At 45.2% G+C, this 25,012-nt stretch overlaps 1 protein-coding gene across 7 annotated transcripts in view; it reads right to left on the bottom strand.

Moving 5' to 3' along the window:
- B4GALT1 (beta-1,4-galactosyltransferase 1) overlaps nt 1–25,012 on the bottom strand; it is a 66,068-nt gene that overhangs the window by 40,054 nt on the left and 1,002 nt on the right.

The raw sequence follows: 25,012 nt of genomic DNA, 5'->3' as shown, positions 1-25,012 counted from the left end.
CTTTCCACCAACTCACCATCCAAGCCACTATTAGGTCCCAGGGAAAGAAACCCTTTTTTTTTTTTTTTTTAAGAGACAGTGTCTCGCTCTGTCACCCAGACCGGAGTGCAACGGCACGATTATCGAACTCCTGGGCTCAAGCAATCCTCTCACCTCAGCCTCCCGTGGGACTACAGCACGTGCCACCACACCCAGCTAAGTGAGAAACGCTTTTTCAACAGGAAACAGAACACATCTGTGGTCTCAATACCCTGCATTTGGGAACAGAGAGAAAAACAAAGAATTTGCTGCAAAAAAAATAGTCCAGGTGCAGTGGCTCACACCTGTAATCCCAGCATTTTGGGAGGCTGAGGTGGGCAGATCACCTGAGGTCAGGAGTTCGAGACCAGCCTGGCCAATATGGTGAAACCAAGTCTCTATTAAAAATACAAAAGTTAGCCGGGTGTGGTGGCACTTGCCTGTAATCCCAGCTACCTAGGAGGCTGAGGCAGGAGAATCGCTGGAACCTGGGAGGTGGAGGCTGCAGTGAGCTGAGATCACACCTCTGCACTCCAGCCTGGGCAACAAAGCAAGACTCCGTCTCAAAAAGAAAAAAATAATAATAAATAAAAAAAAATTAAAGGAGACTGCCAGACAAGGTCCACACAGCAGAGCATAGGTGGCCAAGTGGGAAGCTGGACCAACTGGGCACAGTGGGGCCAGCTGCTCATCCATTCATCTGTGCTCAGGAACAGTCCTGCCACACGCCTGAACTGCCACACTTGGTAGTTCTTCTAAAACATGACTTAAAAGTGACCTCGTCAGCAATGACCCACTGACTGACCTCAGTGGAACTGCCATTTCTCATGCCTTGCTCTCTCCCTCATTAAAGCCCCACTCAACCTTCAAAGGCCAAGCACTCAAGCTTGCTTTCAAATGGTGGTAGGTTCCCGTCTATTGCAGGGGCTTTCACACTGTGGAGTGCAGGAAGAATCATCTGCAGAAGTATGTGAATTTGCAGATTCTTGGGTCCTACTCACCAGATTGATTTGATAAGCCTGGGGGCAGGGGCCCAGGAATCTGCACTTTAAGAAGCACTCTAGGTAACTGTAATTTTGATGCAATTCCCTGGACTACATTTTGAGAAACACTGGTTTACAGGTTCACTTATTAACTACCACTTCCTTCCCACCCCCATGAAGCTATTTAAGAATGAGGTCAAGAAAAACAATTTACACTCAGGAACTACTGTGTATTTTCCTCTCTGACAATGTGTAACATGTTTTGCTTTCAGCTTTTGCAAATGGTCAAATACAGTAACTATGTTGGGACCCATGGTTTGAGTATCTTTTTTTTTTTGAAACTGGGTCTTGCTCAGTAACCCAGGCTGGATTGCAGTAGTACCAGCTCATTGCAGCCTCAAACTGCTGGGCCCAAGCGATCTCCTGGGCTGTGGTCTCGGCCTCCTGAGTAGCTGGATCACAGGCACGAGCCACACAGCTCAGCTAATTTTTAAATTTTTTGTAGAGATAAGGTCTCACTTGAGATGTTGCCAGGCAAGTCTCAAGCTCCTGGTCTCAAGAGATTTTCCTGTCTTGGTCTCCCAAAGTGTTGGGATTACAGGCATGAGCCACCGTGCCTGGCTAAACATCTGTCTTTTCACTCTTCCTGTTAATTTTCTAAGTTCCATTTTCTCTTTATTTATTTATTTTTGAGGAGGAGTCTCACTCTGTCACCCAGGCTGGAGCACAGTGGTGCGATCTCGGCTCACTGCAACCTCTGCCTCCCACGTTTCAAGCGATTCTCCTGCCTCAGCCTCCCGAGTAGGTGAGACTACAGGCACATGCCACCACACCTGGCTAATTTTTTGTATTTTTACCAGAGCCAGGGTTTCACCATGTTGGCCAGGATGGTCTTGATCTCCTGACCTCATGATCCATCCACCTTAGCCTCCCAAAGTGCTGGGATTACAGGCGTGAGCCACCTTGCCCAGCCGATTTTCTCTTTTTCTGACTTTAAGTTTATATTGGTCCTTTTTATGGTATGTGTTCTTATAAGCCACCTCAAAAACTTTGGGAAAGAGGTAAAGCAACAATTTTTTGAAGTTCAAACCAAATGTCATCCCCTCTTCAAAGCTTTCCCCAGTCCCCTCTTGGGACCAATCAGTCCCCATTCCATATGCCTGCAAAATCCTTCACAAACCTTGGCTGCAGCCCTGCAGTGATGAGGTACCAGTTGACCTGCCTGCTTCCTCCCTTAGACATCATGAGGGCAGGGGTTGTGTCCCATTCCTTTCTATGCTGGGACAGTTCCTGGCAGCAAGAGCAGCAATCGTGTGTTGAGCTACACTGCACCTGTTCAACTAAGAGATGAGAAGCTGAGCTCACAGAGCTGGGAGCCATCTTGCCTTTGATGTTTTAGAATCTAAGATTTTAGTCCTAAATTACAGTTAAGATCAAGGTGGGGCAAAAACACTGTCATTTCTGCCAGACGAGGTCTTCACAGCAAGCCTAGGTGGCCAAGTGGAAAGCTGGACCAACTGGGCAAAGTGGTGCCAGTTGCTCATCCATTCATCTGTGCTCAGAAACAGTCTGCCACATGAGGCCTTTTGTTTCCAGGTTTAGCACCTGATTCATGAGCTACAGCCACCACCCCCCAAACCCTCCAGCACCTCATCAATTTTAAAATAAGTTTTCTCCAGGCTCTAGGCCTAGAATCTGACACTTTGTGGCAATGGATGGCCTAACCTCCTAATAAAAATGTTGCATTTTTTTTGGCTAAGCCTCACATAGCCACAGCAAACAGGTTCTTCACCAAATGTCACTATTTCCTTGAGAGAATAACCCTAAAGCTCAAAGTCTTACATGGGTCACAAAATCACCAGAAAAACCTCAGGTGGTCACTCAGCCCAGGATGCTGTCACCAAGGGTATCAAGGCCTAAATCTAAGGAAACAGGGCCATGATCAGATTCTGCCACCTCGAAGGGCCAGAATCCACCTCGAACCAGACCCTAGAGAATCCTGGCAGACCAGGCCAAAGGAGCCTTGGGAATTATGTGTTGGCCCCATGGTTTCACAGGAAAGAAACTGAAGGCCAGAGAGGAAGACAGACTTCCTCAAGAACACTCTTGGATTGGCAAAAAAGCTGTCCTAACTTCCCCTTGAATAATCTTCCAGGGTTCTGATATTCCTGGATGCACCCACACAGTGGACAGCAAATCACAGCACATGTGGCTTTACTGTCCCTGCACTGTACCCATGGGGATTCTGTCTCAGCATCTTTCCCAATTTAGGCACCTGGGAGGCCTCCAACTGATGAAGGTGACATAAAAGTGAATCTTATTTGACATCACTGATCTAAACCATTCTCAAGCATTACTTCTGTACCATATGTGGTCACAGATCCCCAAGTCTGTAGGGCATTAGAAGCAAGGAGAGGGCATGGGAAAACCTCTGGGAGACCCCAGAACAGGCAGCATGACAGTTCCACTTCTGTCCAGTGGGGAAGCCACAGATTGCAAAGCCTCGGGGTCAAGAAAGAGTGACTGGGGGTCACAAGCTTTTAAAGTCCAGTAAACAGGCTCCTAAGTGTTTGGTCTCCAGAGGAAAAAGTCCCAAGAGGAATTTCTGCTTTCTTTGGTCCTCACCCAAAGGCAGATTCCTCCTTCTCACTACTTCCGCTGGAATTTCTGGAAACTGTGGAAACTGTGCCTGCCCACAGATATCACTACCAGGAAAAGGCTCTGAGGCCTACTTGCCTGCAAACCCCATATTAGCCCCAGGAAGATCTTGCTGTGTATCTGTCCTTTTAGAACTACAGCACTTCCAGAAGGGGTAATTTCAGCTTCTCAGAAAGGATTAGAATAGTATAGTATAGGCATCTGGCATTTTATTTTAAGACTTTCACCTCCAGGCTGGGGCAGCCACCTGCCTCCTCTGGGCTCTCCTCTCCACCTGGAGCCAGTCACTGACAAGTAGCCCAGGGGCTGCCACTGGAGAACTCCAGAGTCACACTTACCACTACTCCCTCCAGGGTCCCACGCCTCACTGCCAACTCAGGATGCTGGTGAGGATGCTTTGCTTTGCACCTCCTTAGGCCATTTGTTAGAAGAGATTTAGACATTTGACACACAGTCTACAGGAACTAAATGCAATTTTTTCTTTTTTGAGACAGAGTCTCGCTCTGTAGCTCAGACTGGAGTGCAGTGGTGTAATCTCAGCTCACTGCAACCTCTACCTCCTGGGTTCAAGCGATTCTCTTGCCTCAGCCTACTGAGTAGCTGGGAACATAGGTGCATGCCACCACATCCAGCTAATTTTTGTATTTTTAGTAAAGATGGGGTTTCACCATGTTGGCCAGGCTGGTCTTGAACTCCTGACCTCAGGTGATCCACCCGCCTCAGCCTCCCAAAGTGCTGGGATTACAGGCGACAGCCCCCGCATGTGGCCCCCAAATGCAATTTTCAAGGGAAGGCAACACAGTAGGAAGGAATCACAGGCTAGGTTTCGAATCACTCCTCCACCTCTAAAAAGCTACAGGCAAGTTTTATAACCTCTCTAAACTTCGTTGGTGACAGCATAGTTCCTAACACACAATAGGCCTATGACATACATTTGCTGAATAAATATAAGAATAATATTTGTATGTAGACCTCATACTCTAAGAGGAAGACAAGTCATTCTTTTTTTTTTCCCCTAAGATGGAGTCTGTCACCCAGTCTGGAGTGCAATAGTGCCATCCCAGCTCACTGCAACCTTCCTTTCAGGTTCAAGCGATTCTCCCGCCTCAGCCTCCCAAGTAGCTGGGATTACAGGCACCCGCCATCATGCCCAGCTAATTTTTGTATTTTCATAAAGACGGGGTTTTACCATGTTGGCCAGGCTGGTCTTGAACTCCTGACCTCAGATGATCTGCCCACCTTGGCCTCCCAAAATGCTGCGATTACAGGCATGAGCCCCCATGCCTGGCCAAGTCATTCTTAATAGAGAGAATTCAGTAGAGGATAAGGTGTCATAAAAAGAGACTGTTTGCTGAGGAGGGTCAGCAGAGTTCAACTATACCAGCATACCTAACATATGGAAGAACAAGGGGCATTAACATAGTTACAGAAAAAGAAGAGTACTGGTGAGAGATTGCACAAAACAATGGGGAAAATAGTTTTATGTTCCAACAAAATACAGCATGAGCAAAGTGAACATATATATAATAGATGCAGGAGGCTGAGGTGGAAAGATTGCTTGAGGCCAGGAGTTTAAGATTGACCTAAGCAACATATTAAGACTCCCATCTCTAAAAAATAAAATAAAATTAGCCAAGTCTGGTGGTGCACACCTGTAGTCCCAACTACTCAGGAGGCTGAGGTGGGAGGATCACTTAAGCCCAGGATTGTGAAGCCACAATGAGTCATGATCACACCACAGCACTCCAGTCTGGGTGACGGAACAAAACCCCAACTCTTTAAAAGAATAGTAAATAAATAAGTAAATAACAGATTCAGAAGATATCTGCAATGTCTGAGACCAGGAAGGGATTAATATCCAGGATGTATAAGGAATTCCTGCATATCTTCAAGAAAAATATAGGAACTCCAGGGAAAAACAGGCAAAGGATTATAATGAATAAGGAATTTACCTAAGCGGGATCCCAAAGACCATCAAGCATACGAAGAAATGCTCCAGTTCATTAGTAATCAGAGAAAAGCAAGTTAAAACAAAGAGTTATCCTAGCACATCTATTAGTTTGGCAAAAAATAGGAAGCTGGTTAATGCTGATTATTCACGGAGACACAGAGCCTGTTATGCTCTGCTGGTGGAAATGTAAACTGGGGCAGCCATTCTGGAGCTGTGTCTGGCACCCCTGAATCAACATAAACATGCTCACAGGTTGCCCACAAAGGAAATGTCTAAGGATGTTCCTCACAGCAATATTTGTGAAAGTAATGCTGGAGGCAGTCCAGGAGTCCCTCATTACAGAAGGGAAAAAGAAACACTGGGATGGATGACAATCATGAGGTATTATTCAGCAGTTAGAATCAACATGCTGGACATATACACGGCAACGTGGATGGACCTTAAAAACAAAGGTGCACACTTGGCACCCAGTTCTTGTTTTCTAATTATAATTCTCTACTAAAAGGAACTAGAGCTCATTGGAGAAGCGACTGACTCTAGGACTGAGTTGGGGAAAGAACAAGAGGACCGTGGAACTTCTTGCTGTGCCTGAAAGTAAAAAAAAAAAAAAAAAAAAAAATGCTCAAAGAATAATAGTGTATGTCAAAAGAAAACAGGAACCAGGAACCTCTAAAGAGGAATCCCAAGGACCGTCCCCCTGAAGGGGACCTTATTGGCTAAATCTGGGATAGTCTGAACATCAGAATACATAATGATAGTAAAGGATTATGATTTAATGAAGAATCCATAGGTCTGCATTAATATATGAATTAATTAATAGGGGAGAAGGGTAAGCTCTTCCTTACAGAAGAATGCCAATTAACAAACATAGAAGGAATAATGGAATCAGAAAACCATCAACTACCATAATAACTGATTCAAGCAAGAATCATTTGTAGATGCTAAAACCCAGTGGATATCAAGAAAACAATGAACGGTAAGAAAAAGAATTTGTTTTTTTTTTTTTTTTTTTTTTTTTTTGAGACGGAGTCTCGCTCTGTCGCCCAGCCCAGGCTGGAGTGCAGTGGCGCGATCTCGGCTCACTGCAAGCTCCGCCTCCCGGGTTCACGCCATTCTCCTGCCTCAGCCTCCCGAGTAGCTGGGACTACAGGCGCCCACAACCGCGCCCGGCTAATTTTTCGTATTTTTAGTAGAGACGGGGTTTCACCGTGGTCTCGATCTCCTGACCTTGTGATCCGCCCGCCTCGGCTTCCCAAAGTGCTGGGATTACAGGCGTGAAGAATTTGTTTTTAAAGTGGATGAAAGTTTGAGGAATAACAGGATATTTATATAATCTCAAAGTATATGCCCATAAGATACTTTTTAAAGTTTTTTATTTATTTATTTACTTTTTTTTTTTTTTGAGACAGAGTCTCACTCTGTCACCCAGGCTAGAGTGCAGTGGCACCATCTCAGCTCACTGCAATCTCCGCCTCCCAGGCTCAAGCAAATCTTGTGCCTCAGCCTCCTGAGTAGTGCACCACCACGCCATGCTGATTTTTTGTATTTTTTATAGAGATGGCGTTTCACCATGTTATATTGGCCAGGATGGTTTCGAACTTCTGACCTCAAGCAATTCACCCACTTCAGCCTCCTAAAGTGCTGGGATTACAGACATGAGCCACTAGGCCAGGCCAGATAGTTTTAATTTAAAATGGTAAAATAGTAACTATAACGGAGTAATGGCAAATGCCACTATAATGAAATGCTCAACGTTCACACTGCCAATAAGGAACAAACTGACAGTGTGTGACTCTAGATCTGGTTACAGCGAGAAGAACTCAGCATCATTTCAGTGGTGTTCCTGTCAAAAGTGAATAACCTGAATCTGATCATAAGGAAACATCAGACAGATCTAAACTGAGAGACCTTCTACAAAATAACTGGCCTGTACTCTTCAACAATATCCCTGTCATGAGATCCAAAGGACTTGGGAATTACTCCAGATTACAAGACACTAAGAGACATGACAACTGAATACAACACATGGTTTTCTTCTACAATAAAGGTTATTATTGGGGCACCTGACAAAGTCTTCCTAAGGCCTGTAGTAGAAATGTTTCAATGTTGATTTCCTGATTGTTTATTACACTATGTTTATATATATATATTTTTAAATTATCTTGTTAGGAAATATATACTGAATATTTAAGGGTAAAAGGATATATATATGAGAGATCTATATATATCTATCTAAAATCATATTAATATCTACCTATCTACAGGTAGATACATATACACACACACACACACACACACACAGAGAGAGAGAAGGAAAAAGTAAATATAGCAAAATGTTAACATTTAGGGACTCCAGAGGATATCCAGGAACTCTTTGTATTAGTCTAACAACTTTTCTGTAAGTCTGAAGTTACGTCAAACTTTAAAAAAAAAAAAAACAGAACTGGATGAAAAACATACAATCAAAATGAGCTATAAAATGCCATTTACATGTGTTTTAAAAATGTATATATACTGTGTGACTCCATTTATGTGACATCTTCAAAAAGACAAAACAATAGTAATGAAGATTAGATCAGTGGTTGCCTGGGATTAAGGGTGGGAGGAGAATGTGACTACATGAGGGATTCTTTTGGGGTGATGGAACTGTTCTGTATCCTGATTGTGGTGGTGGATACACAAAAATATATATGTGTTAAAATTTACAGACGATATGCCAAAAGGTCAATTTTATTGTAGCTTAATCGAAAAAAAAAATTTTTTAAAGAAGACATCTATATATAAAGCAGTGGCTTCCATTTTGGCAAGAGGAAAAACAGATACACAAACTATAAATACATTAGAATAGTTGCCTATGATACACCTGGGAAATAGAAGTGGGAATAAGGACAAAATAAAACAAATACATAAGGCAAGAGAGTCCATGAGTAGACCCCAATGATGATTACTGGCCATGAAAGGAAGCTTGATGGCTGGATGGAAAGGAAGAAAGAAGGAAGTAAGTAGGGGAGAGATGGCAGATGGAGCTGGATATGTCCTTCCAGGGCTGTACAAAGGAGGGGGGAACCCAACCCCTAGTCCAGACAAAGGTCCCTAAGGCAGGTATACAGTATTGTGGGGATGAATTCATCAACCAGACAGCCTGACCTATCTAATGTTAAATTCACTTCCCTGCTCTGACTGCTGACTCACCAGCTGTTAGCTTATCCTGTAGCTTCCCTTGTAGTGCTGCCTTCAGCCAGAGAATTCTAAGCTACTCAACAACAGTTCTAATCTTCCCAGTAAAGCAGCAATTTTGCATTCCAGCATGTAAGTAAGTCTCCTGGGAGTTTTATTACTGAGTCAGCTGCCCCTCTAATCAGTTTTGGAGCCCTGACAGATTTTCTGGAGCTGCAGTGCTGATTAGGAGTACATCCTTCTCTCTCCAGCTAGAACCAGACCTTGGGCTGTGGAGGGCCCACTGCCCCTATGGGCCATCTGGGCACTCAGCCAGCCATGTACTCCTAGCAATAACTCTCTGGTGTCAGGACTACTTTAAATGTAGCCAGCTCCAATTTCCTTCTCTAAGGAGTGGGGATACTTATGCCTTCCTTTCAGATGTAAGTGAGATAATACATATACATACTTATTGCAGTGCTTGGCACTAATAGATGTTCAATAAATGTTACTTTCCCTTCTCCCGACTCCTCAGAACTTCAAAGCTTACAAATTACTACAGCTGCATCAGCACACATGGCTAAATTTTCACATTTCTACTCTTAGCCACTAGAATCAGTGACGGGTTTGGAGGAAAAGTCTGGGACCTTAAAGGGTCCCTGGAGTATTACATAAAGCTTCTTGCAGCATGAGAGGTGAACAGAAATTCTGTTCATCTTTTGCTGTCGAAGCCAAGTTGGTGGCTTTTAAAGAACCAACTTAGAAGAAAACTTAGGAGAAAAATTTTATTTTGGGATGGTGAAGACCTGCTTAAGTATGAAAGCAACCTGAAGTCATAAAGGAAAACATAGATTTAAACACATAAAAATTCAAAACTTCTGGCCGAGCGTGATGGCTCACGCCTGTAACCCCAGCACTTTGGGAGGATCATTTGAAGTCAGGAGTTTAAGACCAGCTTGACCTACATAGTGAAACCCCGTCTCTACTAAAATACAAAATTAGTCGGGCGTGGTGGCAGGTGCCTGTAAACACAGCTTCTCAGGAGGCTGAGGCAGGAGAATCACTCAAACCCAGGAGGCAGAGCTTGCAGTGAGCCGAGATTTCACCACTGCACTCCAGCCTGGGCGACAGAGCAAGACTCCCTCTCCAAAAAATAAAATAAAATAAAATAAAAACAAAACTTCTATATAGCTAAAGATATCAGAAATAAAGAAGAGTGACAGACCATATTTACAAATGATGTGTAATAAACAAGTAAAATCCACAATATAAAAAGCTACTGCAAACATATTTTTAAAACTAATAGAAAAATGGGTTAAAAGAAAAAGGGTGAAAAAAAAGGGGGACAAAAAAAGGGTTAAAAAAAGAAAAAAAGTCAGCTGGGCACAGTGGCTCATACCTGTATTCCCAGCACTTTAGGAGGGTGAGGCAGGTGAATCACTTGAGGCCAGTTTGAAACCAGCCTGGCCAACATGGCGAAACCCCATCTCTACTAAAAATACAAATATTAGCCAGGTGGTGGCACACACCTGTAGTCCCAGCTACTTGGGAGGCTGAGGTGTGAGAATCGCTTGAATCTGGGAGGCGGCTGTTGCAATGAGCCAAGATCAGACGACTGCACTCTAGCCTGGGCGACAGAGTGAGACTCCGTTTAAAAAAGAAAAGAAAATTTATTCACATAAGAAATACAAATGGCCAAGACAGGCATGGTGGCTCATGCCTGTAGTCCTAGCTACTCAGGAGGCTGAGGTGAGAAGATCATTTGAGTCCCGGAGTTCGAGTGCAGCCTGGGCAACATGGCAAAGACTCCCATTTTGAAAGAAAGAAGGAAAAAAGAAAGACAGCCAATAAACACGTGAAAACTTGCTTAACTTCATCAGTAATCAGAGAAGCATATTGAAACAAGATACCATGTCTGAATACGATACTGGCAAATATATAAAGGTTAGTAACATCCAGGGCTGGTATGAGTGTGAGGAATAAGCACTCTTATACACTGCTAATGAGAAAAAGCCAGAGGGCAAACTGACGGTATCTATCAAAATGTTTAAAGTGCATGATCTTTAAATTTCAAATCAATAACCTAACCTTCTACCTTAAGACACCAGAAAAAGCAAACCTAACCAAAAGCAAGCAGAATGATAGAATTAATAAAGATTAGAGAAGTTAATGAAGCAGAAAAAATTAGAACAAAGAGAACAAATAATGAACTCAAAGTTGGTCCTTTGAAAAGATCGATAAAAATGACAAGCTTTTGGCTAGACTAAGAAAAAAAGAAAATAATCAGTAATGAAAAGGGGACTATCCCTACACCAACTTTAACAGAAATAAAAAGGATCATAAGGGGCCGGGCGCGGTGGCTCAAGCCTGTAATCCCAGCACTTTGGGAGGCCGAGGCGGGCGGATCACGAGGTCAGGAGATCGAGACCATCCTGGCTGACACGGTGAAACCCCGTCTCTACTAAAAAATACAAAAAAAAAACTAGCCGGGCGAGGTGGCGGCGCCTGTAGTCCCAGCTGCTCGGGAGGCTGAGGCAGGAGAATGGCATGAACCCGGGAGGCGGAGCTTGCAGTGAGCTGAGATCCGGCCACTGCACTCCAGTCTGGGCGGTAGAGCAAGACTCCGTCTCAAAAAAAAAAAAAAAAAAAAGGATCATAAGGAATCACTATGACATGTGTGCCAACAAATTAGATGACTTAGATGAAGCAGACAAACTCCTTGGAAGACACAAACTATCAAAACTGACTTAAGAAAAAATAGAAGGTCTTAATAGACCTATAAGAAGAAACTGAATTAGGAATCAAAAAGTTTCCCATAAAGAAAAGAGCAGGCCCAGATGGCTTTACTGGTGAACTCTACCAGATATTTAAAGAAGAATTAATAAAGACCCACCACAAACTCTCTCAAAATACAAAAGAGGAAGGAACACTTCCCTACTCATTTTTTGAGGCAGTATTACCCTGATACCAAAACCAGACAAAGATCTCACAAGGAAAGAAAACTAACAGACCTTTTCTGACAGTGGTAAACAACTATGAGAGAAGAAAGGGAAGGGGAGGGAAGGGGAGGGTAGAGGAGGAGAAGAAAAAGAGAGGGAGGAAGGGAGGGAGGGAGGGAAGGAGGGAGGGAGGGAGGAAGGGAAGGAGGGAGGGAGGGAGGAAGGGAAGGAGGGAGGGAGGGAGGGAGGGAGGGAGGGAAGGAAGGAAGGAAGGAAGGAAGGAAGGAAGGAAGGAAGGAAGGAAGGAAGGAAGGAAGGCAGGCAGGCAGGCAGGCAGGCAGGCAGGCAGGCAGGCAGGCAGGCAGGCACCACAGACCACTATCTGTTATGAATAGAAATCAACGAAATACTAGCAAACTCAATTCAGCAACAAATAAGAAGAATTACACACCATGACCAAGTGGGATTTATCCCAGGTATGCAAGATTAATATCTGAAAAATCAATGTATAATATACCATATCAAAAGAATAAATGACACAAAACACACGATCATCTCAAAAGACACAGAAAAGTATTTGACAAAACCCATTATCTTTTCATGATAAAAATACTCAGCCAAACCAGAAATAGAAAGGAACTTCCTCAACCCGATAAAGGGCACCTAGGAAAAACCCACTGCTAACATCATTCTTAATAGTCAAAGACTGGATATTTTCCCCCTAAGAAGACAAGTATGTTGTCTCTCAGCGTATTTACTTAACACTGTACTAGAGGTTCTAACAGGGCATTTAGGAAGAAAAAGAGCTGCTGTGAGAGTTCATGAAAACAATGCATCTGAAGTATTTTTCCCATGGTTGGCAAGTAATAAGTGCTGAACAAGCACTATCTTTTGTAGGGTGATGTAGCTGGTTGTTGATGGAGCCTAGAACCCTGCATCTACAGTGACTCCCGCTGATTACTTTTTCACACTGACCAACTTATCTATTCATCTTGACTTCTGATTTCCTGTTTAGAGACTAGAATTGTTGGAAGGTCTAAAGCACGCGTGTCCAACCCATGGCCCATGGGCCATATGCGGCCAGGATGGCTTTGAATGCAGCTCAACACAAACTCGTGAACTCTCTTAAAATACTGAGAATTTGGCCGGGCGCAGTGGCTCACGCCTGTAATCCCAGCACTTTGGGAGGCCGAGTTGGGCGGATCACGAGGTCAGGAGATCGACACCATCCTGGCTAACATGGTGAAACCCCTTCTCTACTAAAAATACAAAAAATTAGCCGGGCGTGTGGTGGGCGCCTGTAGTCCCAGCTGCTCGGGAGGCTGAGGCGGGAGAATGGCATGAACTCAGGAGGCGGAGCTTACAGTGAGCTGAGATCACGCCACTGCACTCCAGCCTGGGCGACAGAGCAAGACTCAGTCTCAAAAAAAAAAAAAAAAAAATACTGAGAATTTTTTTTAAGCTCATTGGCTATCATTAGTGTATTTCACATGTGGCCCAAGACAATTCTTCTTCCAATGTGGCCTAGGGAAGCCAAGAGATTGGACACCCCTGGGTCTTAAGTTTAGGTGGTGTGGATTTCTCCAGTAAGACAAATCCTGGCTCTTAGGGCCCACTGACAGCCACCCCAGCATTACACAGCTGACCCTAATGGAGGCACTCAGTGGTCCTACCACAAAGCTATTTAGCGATGCTGAGCAGGAGTACATGGCTACGTCAGAACTCCAGGCAGGAAGAGACTCCGAAGAGCATCCAAGTCAATCCTTCATCTCATTTTATACATGGGCAAACTGAGGCCCAGAGAGAAGACATGTTTTCTCTCGGATTATTCAATAGGTTGGAAAGAGAGCTGGACTTTAGGGTCTGGCATCCTGGATTCCAACACCAGCCCGAAGGGAGAATAAAGTAGGTTATCTACAGGCTTGTGCTTTAGTTTTTCTACCAACACACCAGGCACATAAGACTGAGCCCGCCTACATCCATCATTTTGTTTTAATGACATATTTTCTCACCTAAGACTCAATCAAACATCTAATGCTCCCTCTTCAGCTCCTTTTCCTAATCATTCAGCTGTCTATAGTTTATGATGGCCTCTTGCCCAGGATACTGACGAACAACGTCCACCTGAAGGGAAGAATGTGAGCAGCCATAAAATCCCAGCGTAACTGACACAGGGAAACACACACTCCAAGTTTCCAGTGCTGTGGATTCAACAAGATAGCCGCCTTCTCCTTGTGGCCTGGGGTACTTGTTTTGGGCTATACTGTCCCTAAGTTGTGGTCACAGCCTCACGCCTCTCCTTCTTCTTTCTCTTGACTCTGCCCCAAGGCAGATGAAAAATGTGCATTTGGACGAATTTTACTATGTGGCCTAAGGGTGCTGACTGCATGCCTTTTGTGCCCAACAGGATGAGTTAGCACTGATCAAAAGACATTCAGAGTACTGATATTACCATATAACTAATCTCATTCACTCCTCTTACCAACTCCTTGAGGTAAGAAATTATCTCCCTCATTTTAAGTAGTAAGAAAATCTTGCCCTATAGGTCTCTAGGAACAATATACTACTAGCAGCTCTGACCTAATTCAGTGGGCCCAGAGTGCCATATTAAGTCACAACTGACTGCTGCAGAATGCCGTCAAAGGAGAAGACGTATGACATAGCTATAAGGTGAAGGGGGTGCCTGTCACAAGTTGAATATGCCCCATCTGCTGGATCTGTAAACTTCTTTTTTTGAGGGGGCAGCCGGGGCGGGGGCTGGGGGGGGCGGTGGGGGAGACAGAGTCTCACTATGTCACCAGGCTAGAGTGCAGTGGCCTGATCTCGGCTCACTGCAACCTCCACCTCCCGGCTTCAAGCCATTCTTCCACCTCAATCCCGAGTAGCTGGGATTACAGGTGTGTGCCACCACACCTGGCTAATTTTTGTATTTTTAGTAGAGACGAGGTTTCACCATATTGGCCAGGCTGGTCTTGAACTCCTTGCCTCAGGTGATCCACCTGCTTTGGCCTCCCAAAATGTTGGGAGGACAGGTGTGAGCCATTGTGCCCGGTCAGGATCTGTAAACTTTTAGTCACTGAAATCACTAACTCTAAAATCATTCCATCATTTATGCAATTCAGTGGGCTTCTGAATCTATAGGAGTCTACAAAAGAGGCAAGTACATGGGAGATGACCACAAGGACAGAACTGGCAATTCATATTTGCAGACTTTGGGCTATTGTAACAACTTATTTTTATCCAACATAATTTAAAAGCCTTTCTTCATTAGGGCCCTGTTTCTTGATCCCATACACCAGGGCTATCACATAGAAGTTCATCCACATGAGTTAAATGATCAGGCACCCAGGCTAGCCCAAGAGAATATAACAGTTTCTATGGACGGCTACATGCAGTGTTTCCAAAAACCGATCCACAAACTTTTTGATCAACACCATTATTTTTATTTTTATTTTTATTTTTTTATTTATTTTTTTTTTTTGAGATGGAGTCTCGCTCTGTCGCCCAGGCTGGAGTGCAGTGGCCGGATCTCAGCTCACTGCAAGCTCCGCCTCCCGGGTTCACGCCATTCTCCTGCCTCAGCCTCCCGAGTAGCTGGGACTACAGGCGCCCACAACCGCGCCCGGCTAATTTTTTGTATTTTTAGTAGAGACGGGGTTTCACCGTGGTCTCGATCTCCTGACCTTGTGATCCGCCCGCCTCGGCCTCCCAAAGTGCTGGGATTACAGGCGTGAGCCACCGCGCCCAGCCAACACCATTATTTTTAAGTCAGGTTTTTAAAGCCAGAGCCTGCCTGCCCCATGCTATAGGTTTAGTGCCACATATCAAGGAAGAAGGAAAGAATGTTCTTACTTTCAGGTGGGGTGTTGAAAGAGCCACAGTAAGGCTTCTTTTGTGGACACAGAGTGAATTCAACAGGAACTGCCCTGAGGCAATCACTTACAGGAAAACTCTAATGTCCAGAAAGGCCACATGCTATCCAGCATAGGGAACTACACACACACACACACACACACACACACACACACACACACGCTGGAAGTGTCAGTGTGAGGCTCCAGCTAGATCCAACTCGCCCTTAGAATCCACATACTTCAAAAGCCAGGAATTTCCAATTTAGAACCTGTGAATGATTCCAAACCTCTTGGAAAGCAATGTGGCAATGTGAATCGGTATTGTTAAGATGACCATATCCTCTGGCCTAGAAATTCTTCTCCAGGAATTTATCCCAGGAAAGTAATTCAACTGAAGCAAAGAGCTACGCACTACAAAAATGTTCATCTCTAGATTATCTACAATAGTGAAACCTGGAATAGTGTATACTAATGGAATATCTATAAGGATACTAGACAGCAACAAAAGATAATTAGGATAATTAAGAACATAATATTTTATAAGATAATGTTGGATAAAAATGGCTGCATGCAAACAGTTTCACTCTACAACTGCATTGGAATATATGCACTGGAATATGTATGCATTTGAAAAGTAATAGTAAGTTCTGTTACAGGAATGGGAGCATGTTCTGTTACAATGGTAAGTAGAATTTTTTTTTAACATTTAACATGGTAACATTGTATTTTCAACTAAAAAAAAAAAAAAGGTCCTATAAAGCTAGAGCCAAAATCTTCACAAATAAGTATTATACTACCAATAATAAATAACATATATTCACAACTTATTCTGTGTTAGGCACTGTTTTAAGCCCTTTCGTGGCTACTACCTATGAGGTGGATACTGTTATTGCCATTTTACAAGTGAGAACACAGAGGCACAGAGAGGATAACAACTTTCTTAAATACCATAGCATGATAGAAAGAAACATTCCTTGTGCCATTTCTATGGGTCATCCACCTGCTAAAATTTTTATGTCTGCTTAGACAGACATGAAATCCTTAGCAGAAGCCTCATGGGTAGTGAGCTTCAAAAGGAATTTCAGAGGCCTTTCATGTTGCAGATATAACCAGGTTTTCCCCTCACTCGCCAAACTGGAATCTAGGAGGTAGAGAAAGACAGAAGCTAAAGACCAGCAGGCCCAGCCCACTCAAATTTCAGAAAGACAACAGAGACCAAAGGAGTTAGGATTTGCCTAAAATAATGTCATGAATTAGAAAAAGAATGAAGACCGGAGCTCGGAATCCTCACTCCAGTGGCCTTCAAGGCTTGCTCCTACCCTCTGCAGACCACGAAATTCCTCTCTGCAGCTCTCTTCCCTTTCAACTGCCTCCCTTTGATCCCTCAGTCCAGCTACCCTCAGACTTCCTCTGTCCAGAACAGTCGCAACTGCACCTTCTCTTTCTTTCATCATCTTCAGCTCACTCTGCCTCCGCTTCCTTTCCTCTCCTGCCCTGCTGGGTAACGGTATGCAACTTTTGGAATTTCAGCTATAGTGTTCTTCCCATATGACAGCAATGAGAGGAAACTGCAGGTTTCTTTTAGCAGTAGACCCCTGCCCTTCCAATAAGGGAGACTGTTCAAACATACTGAGAGACAGAGATGCTAAAATCAGTGTCTGGAAGAGAAGTCCTTCATTCTGACTCTGGCCCTGGCCTAGACCACCCATTTGGCTCCCTGTACCTCCTCAGTACCCTCAAAGCACCCAGGCTTGCCCCCTCTGACCACACCATATTGCCAGAGTCTGTCTACTACTACTAAGGGACTGCCCAAGAGTGGGGGCCTCTCTTGTTCATGTCTATCTCTCGCACTTCATATAGTGTAGTTACCAATAAAAGTTTGCTGAATGAGGAAATGAGTCCCTATTCATTCTCTTCCTGGGGGGTCTCTCCTGATTTTAGTGTGAAGACTCAATTCCAGCTATTCTTGGGCAGGCAGAGACTCTGCCCAGAGTACTCCTCTAAATGTCAGGCGCTACCCAACACCTCAATGCCACGTCCCCACACTCCCATAACACAAATATCAGCTTCCCTAAGACACAGCCTTAACTCCACATCCTTTCCCTTTTTTTTTTTTTTTTGTTGTTGTAGTTGATTTTTTTCAAACTGGCAGTGTCCTGCAACACCAATGACAGCTCTGCGGTTTCAGGATGTCAAAGGCAAAGGCCATTATGCAAAACAGGAAGAAACTTTGAAAGAAAAAAACTTAAGGCATTTTTAGAATATACCCTGTCATGGGGCCAAGCAATGATTGAATCTCCTGCCAGAGACCCTCCCCATGACCTCTAGGACCCCGTGTTGGGGCAGGAAGGAGCCTGACCTCATACCATATCCGTCACACTGCTGACATAATCCTGCCCCTTCCCTCAGTGCAACCTCGCCCTTCTACTCCAGGCTCTGTGCCAAATGACCCCGGCAGGCAAAACTGCTCCTCAGAGAGAATTTAGCTCCAGTGAGGACATTCTAAAGGGAGTAACTTCAAAGTATACTCCTTGGGAATAGCCTGGCACATTGGCCTGGGGCTTTATTGATCTAACCCACCTGAACCAGCCCCAACTGACACTCAGGCTCTGCCTCTCCCTAAGAGAGCTTCTCCCTAAGAGAATTCCTAGAAACCTGAAGTTTCTCACTATGGTCCCTCCCTAGATCTCAGGACCACCTGGAGGTGGGAGAGCTGTGTGCTGTATGTTTCAGAATCTGATTTGCAAGCTTGCTCCCACCTTCCTGTGCGTCACATCTCAATGATGTCAATAGCACTGGTTTAGCTAGCTGTTGTTCACCCACCACCACAGCCCCAGAGCCATAGTCGTCCACAGAAGTCCAGCACAGGGACTTGACTACTAAGGAAACAAATAGAGAAGTTACTGAGAAAGTATCACCCCCACCGATTCTGTTCACAGCAGATTTCTGCTAAGCCAGATCCTAAGAGCCTATCCTGCAGCCTGGCCCTTTGCCCCTGCCCCCAGGCACTTCCTGGACCTAGTTTCTTTTTTAATCAGAATTCTAGACACATCATTCAGCAATAAGCGATACTCATCTGCCAGCACTAAGCAAATCTGGAATTTCCAGTGAGTCTATCCTTTTGTAAGACTGGCTTGAAAACCTAGCCCTTCTCAAAAAACTTCAACACTTTTTTTCCTTTTTTAGAAAGCTCTCCTACAGAAACAATCCAAAAAGTACATAAAGCTTTCTGCACAAGCATCATCACTACATCACTAAGAAAAAGCAAAAACTATATATGTGTGTGTTCAGCAACAGTTGAATGATTTTTTTTTTAAGTTATACCATATTCAGGTAACAGAATATGATACTGCCTTTGTGATTTTTAAAGGTATAGGTCAAGTCTGTGACAGAATCTTAAGTGAAAAATGCTGAACACCAGGTTATCTACATGAATCTATTTCAATCTATCTGTCCATCTATAAAGAAAACAGCTATAACACTGGATGTGGTGACTGACACCTATAATCCCAGTGCTTTGGGAGGCCAAGGCAGGTGAATCACTTGAGCTCAGGAGTTTGAGACCAGCCTAGGCAACATGGCAAAACCCCATCTCTACAAAAAAATACAAAAATTAGCCAGGCATGGTGGTATGCACCTGTGGTCCCAGCAACTAGGGAGACTGAAGTGGGAGAATCGCTTAGCCCGAGAGGTCGAGGCTGCAGTGAGCTGTGATCACTGCACTCCAGCCTGGGTGACAGAGCAAAAACCCTGTCTCAAAAAGAAAAAAAAAAAAAAAGATATTAGCTATATTCTTAAACATGAAAAAGACTAGTAGAAAATATGCCAGTATGTTTCTTTTGGGTGATAGGAATTTGGGTGTGCTTTTATGTCTCTTTCAACTTTTCAAATTATTTTCAATGAGCCTGCATTACTTTTTACTTTTAAAATGAAGGAAGAGATTATCCCCCCTCAAAAGGCAAAGACCCATGCCCCTATCCCCAACATCCCTGCGAGGCAAGTTGTTCTCTCTCTCTCTCTCTCTCCCCCTGGGCTTTGTGAGGGGCTCTGGAGAAGCAGCAGGTGGGGGCAGTGGATAGAGAAGCAGCTACATAACACACCCAGACCAGACTTTAAAATCACTGCCAAAGAATTCAGCAACAGCCAATTATATAGCCCCTAGCCTTCATTTGTGTAGGGAAGGGGAGGGCTGAGGTCGAGCTACAAAGTGGAACCTGAAACACTGAGTGTGTGACTCACCCCTCCGTCTTCTAAGGACAAATCCCTTTAGGCCACATTCACCCAGAACCAGCTCCCCACTGAACCCTGTCCCCTATCCCCAAGCCCCACTGTCCAACCTGGAGGTCTCTGACTTACAGAACAATGTCCTGAGATCACTCCTCGAGCTAGTGACCGCCTCACCTCACCCCGCAATGGCCCAGATCAACACAGAGGCCCCTACAACTCAGGTCTCAGGTCTCTACAGTCTCAGTCACAGTCTGGCTCCCAGGAACCCTCACCAAGTTTAGGGACAGGAGTGGACCCTGTGAGTCTAATCCCATGCCTTGTTAATTCCCCTAGGAGCCAGGCTCTGGCTGGTTGGCCTTACAGTGACCTCACTGCCCAGGGACCATACCAGTCTATACCAAAGCCAATTGTAAAATTGTCACCGTGCCAGGCCCTCAAAGGATTTAAGCTTCAAGGGCAGACCATTTGTCCTAAGACAACTGGATTGCTGCTCCACTGGATAAGAAAAACTGGAATTTCCAGGTAGATGTGGGTTCAAGCAGAATTCCAGTCTCTGCTTCTTCACAGTAAGAGCAGAGAACAAAGAGTAAGAAACAAGGTACAGGAGGCACTGGGTAAACAGATAGCGGGGAAATCAGCAGGTATAACTATTGAATAACCTCTTTCACAAACACACACACATAGCCCAGCTGAGTGCAAAGGGGATGAGCCTGCCGGCCTTGTTCCCTAAGTCTGGATGGTCCCTAGGGTGGAATCTGTGGAAGGCTCAGACTGCCTTGCCATTAACTGCCCCATCATTCCCAACCCATAAATTAACTTAGTCCCAGCCTCGAAATCCCTACCCTGCTGCTACCCAAAGACCATAATACCCAGTGATATCTCATTATAATCATTATAAAGCAGCAAGTTAAAGATTACCCAGCAGAGCTAATGCATAGCTTCAGAAATTAGAGGAAAATGTTCACAAAACCAAATAAAACCAGGGCTGGAGAATTTTGATATGAACTTGGAGTTTCTGAAAGAAGAAAGGAAGAAATGAAGGAGGGAGGGGAGTGATAGGGAAAGGGATAAACACACACTTTGGTTCCCTTAGATGACGTCAGCACTGTTTAATTATGCCTCCCCTGCCTAAATTAAGAGTTCCTGAAGAGGAGGCATTTTGTTTTCTTCTTTGTAGCTCTAGTGCCCAGCATAATACAGGAACATTGCTGGAACTGAAGGAATGAAGTTATCAGACCCGCCTTAGCCATCATGAACATCCATACAAAACCACCATACAAGACCTTCAGAGGGACCCAGAGACACACCTTGCAGGGATCTTCCTCTGAAACTCTAGGGCATATCAGGTCACCTCTGAACCTGTGCACTAGCCAACTACTGAATAGTAACCTACAGGGAGAGCACTAGAGAATCCCACCATGGGATGCTACAGTTCTAAGAAGCTGCAGTTTGAGACCAATCCCACATTTGGCTCTTGTTCCCCATTCCCCAAGGAGTTTCCACTTGGGCCATCAGAGGCTCCACTGCAGGTGGAAGAGGCTCCTTGTGTTTGCTCGAAGTCTGGAATGAATTACAGCAGCCAGGGATCACTTTTATTGCCATAGGCTGTGTCTAAGAAAGCGACCAAGTTTCACCATGAAAGCAAACCAGATAGTCATGGAGGGTATTTCTCAATCTCAGACTGTTAGACAAGGAATGTCTGTGTGTATGTCAATACGTTATTTTCCACAAAAAAAACAACAGGACAAAACTGGCTTACAAGACTAGTTATCTGAGCCTAAAGCTTCAATCCCCAGGAAGAAGCTCCACCCTAAGCCGGAAGGTGATGAGGTTCCAAGGCTCATCCCCAAAGGGGCGAGAAAGAGTCCTTTCCCAAGCCTCAAAGTACACTCTGTCCTGGGCAGCCTGCTTGTGTCCACATGTGTGCGTATGAGGAAGGTGGAAATGTGCTGGTAGAGAAACACCTTAGAGCCCAGCAAAGACCAGCTAGGGCACAAACCCTGGCAGAGGCTCAGCGACAGCCCCCATAAAAGCCAGGGAAACTGGCTCATGGGCAAGTGCTACTCAGGTGCCCTGGCTACCTGTAGCTGCTGTTTGCTGGTCCAAGTGCCCATCTCTAGATCAGAGTCTTCCCTTTTGAACAAATGAAGAGGATCTCCTCAAAGCATAGGTGGGCAAGAGTGGCCTCTGAGGCTTAAGCAGTCTAACACTCACTCCCCTGCCCCCTGAGGGGACTGCACCATCCATCCCAGGCCCCAGCTGAGCCTCCAGGCCAGCCATGCCTCTCTCACTAGTTCAGCCTCAGGTACTGCCCACCTCCCGCATCACCCAACTCATCTCCGGACTGGCCATGCCACAGCTGGTCAAGTCCCATTGAGCTGCTGCCCAATCTAAGTAGAGATAAACATGACGGGGGAAGAAACCCAAGGCCACTGTTCCTCCCATCTCAGCAGGCAAACACCCAGGTGGCCAGAAAAGAGTGCCTTGCTGCAGCGTTATAAGTAGATGCTGCATGGCCCCCCTGAGGACCTGAGACAGTGTTAGGAAAGAAGGATAGCATAGCACCTGCAGGCCTCAACTGCCTGGGAGAATTCCCTGGAGAAAGCTGCAGAATCCTCAGGAAAGGCCCACCTTCCCACTGCATCACTCCCTCCTACAAGCCTCACATTAGCCCACAGCAGGGTGCCCGGTGTGAGGGCAGGGGATACTATGGCTCCAAACCTGCAGCCTGCCCCAGGTCACACTAACCCAAGTCTATCTGAAGACTATTCCAAGGCCTTGACAGCTCCAACGGCAACCCATCAGCCGTCCAATCCGGTGCCTTATGTCCTCCAGGGTAGGGCCTGCCCATAACCCACACCTGTCAGCCGAAAGGAATCTCAGCATCTGGCCCAGACCCCTGGACACCAGAAAGTAAAGCCAAGTCGGGGAAAGGAACTGCAAGTAGTGAAAAGGCCACAACTCTAAACCCCACGGATGCTTTCTCCCACCAACCTCAAAACCACCCGCAAGGGCTTTGGCTAACACCTGCCCATGAACAGATGGGCTCAACTCCCCCCACCAACACACTCCCAAGGAGACTTTCAGCTTTCTCAAGGCCTCATAGCCAGGAACCTCCACTCTGAGAACTGTACCTAACCATCCAAACCTACAGGCCCTATTAAAATGAAGAGAAGACCTCTCGACCCCCATTTCTGGGGCTGCCTCAGCAGCAGCCTAAACGTCATGGTCCCTTGCATGTCACATGAAAGCAGCCAAACTAGAGAAGGCACTCTCTCCTCGTCCTCCAAAATGTTCTCTCTCAGGAGGTCCTTTCAACTAGGCAAATATAGTCCATTTAGAAACACCAGTAACTGGTGACAAGCCGATCACTAGCAACACCATTACAAAACAAAACTAAGCAGAGCTATGGTCACCACCTTGTCTCTTACGCTTCTGAGAAGATGTGATACTCAAATACCAATCTAATCAACTCTGCAGTACTTTTCTTTAATTTGTTAATTATTTTTTCTTTCTGTGCAATATCCAGGCAACAACCAAAAACAAAAGCAAAAAACCTGGCCTTTTTCTGGCCTGGAGACTCAGTCTCTTTCCCACTTCACTCTGCCCTTCAGAGCCATTTCCGTGGAAGTCTGAAAAAATGGAACTTTATAAAGGTCCTAAGCAAGTATTATTACTATATTATTATTCTGCGGTGTATTGAGTGCCCGTACTTTTTTTCTTTTTTGAGACAGAGTCTTGCTTTGTCACCCAGGCTGGAGTGTACTGGCACCATCTTGACTCACTGCAACCTCTGCCGCCCAGGTTCAAGCAATTCTCCTGCCTCGGCCTCCTGAGTAGCTGGGACTACAGGCGTGCGCCACTACCCCCAGCTAACTTTTTTGTCTTTTTGTAGAGATGGTGTTTCACCATATTGGCCAGGCTGGTCTTGAACTCCTAACCTCAAGTGATCCACTCCCCTCAGCCTCCCAAAGTGCTAGGATTACAGGCGTCAGCCACCGTGCCCGGCCTGAGTGCCTGCATTTAATGTACACAATCTCATCTAGTCTTAAAAATAACCCTGTAAGGTAATCATTGATAATCACATTTTACACATGAGGAAGAGATTTTGAGAAACTCGATAGCATGCCTCAAGTCAGACACTTAGCAGCAAGGCAGAGTCCATTTCATTTTATGGGACTAGTCTGCTTCCCAGAATCATCATCAAATGCAAAGGAATTTAATTATCTGCTTAAAAAAATAGGCCCCCATCATTACCACAGTTCATGTCTGACCGATTCCAAGATGTCCTTCCCAAACTTGACATGAACTCATTGACGCAATTATTGGCAAAATTGAGCAAGAGTATGTAGTAGCCAGGGCTCTGTGGGAAAGTGACAGAAAACTCCTGTCGACAAGATGTCATCCTGCCTGCCAGGGCCCCTCACTCACAACAATTCTCTAAAACCTGGCATTAGAAATGAGAGAGGACCTGTGTGGTAACCCTGGAAGCAACCGGTAGTTGCCTTGGGCCTGTGGGCCTGTAGGTTACAGGTCAAAGAGAAGTCCCGACTAGGCGCAGCCTCCTGCTATGAGGAATGCAAACCCACCTACTCAAGCTATCTGCCTAAGCTGAAACAGAGGCTAGAGGTCAGAGTTCAGATCATCTGGGCAAAATAATTGAGACTCAGCCTGCTGCCGGAAGTACCCGAAATGGGCAACGTGGTGTTGACTAGTTATATTTTAGCCCTCTAGCCCCTGGAGCACACAAGCTCTCTGCCCTTGGGAGAGATTCCTGCTCACCTAGGTTTTGGGTACCCATACCGGGAGGAGGCTAGAGGGAAGGGCTCTCGGTGACGATCCACACAGAGGAAGAAATGAACACACAGTGACAATTTACTGAGGGCTTACCCTCATTAATTAAGCCCTTATTTACATTGTTCACATAATCTTCCAAAACAACCCCTTGAAAGGGTGACCATTTATTATCCCAGAAGAGAAACCTGAGGTTCACAGAGAAGTCACTTGGCACAAACGATCAGGAGAAAACCCCACTCTCAGGAGAGTGGCTCTGTGGCAAGACACGTGAACCGAGAGGTCAGTCTCCTTCCCCACCGGGAGCCTCACGTCAGTCCCCAAGAGGGAGTGGATTACTCGAGGTCCCTACCAGAGTTTTTAGTGCAAGGCTGCTCCAAGCCCTAAGCAGATCCAAACTCCGAAACTTCCTGAGCCTCGGGCCAGAGCAGG

The sequence above is a fragment of the Macaca mulatta genome, chromosome 15 (assembly GCF_049350105.2).
Source record: "Macaca mulatta isolate MMU2019108-1 chromosome 15, T2T-MMU8v2.0, whole genome shotgun sequence".
Taxonomy (NCBI): Eukaryota; Metazoa; Chordata; class Mammalia; order Primates; family Cercopithecidae; genus Macaca; species Macaca mulatta.
This window is presented reverse-complemented; position numbering and strand designations above follow the sequence as displayed.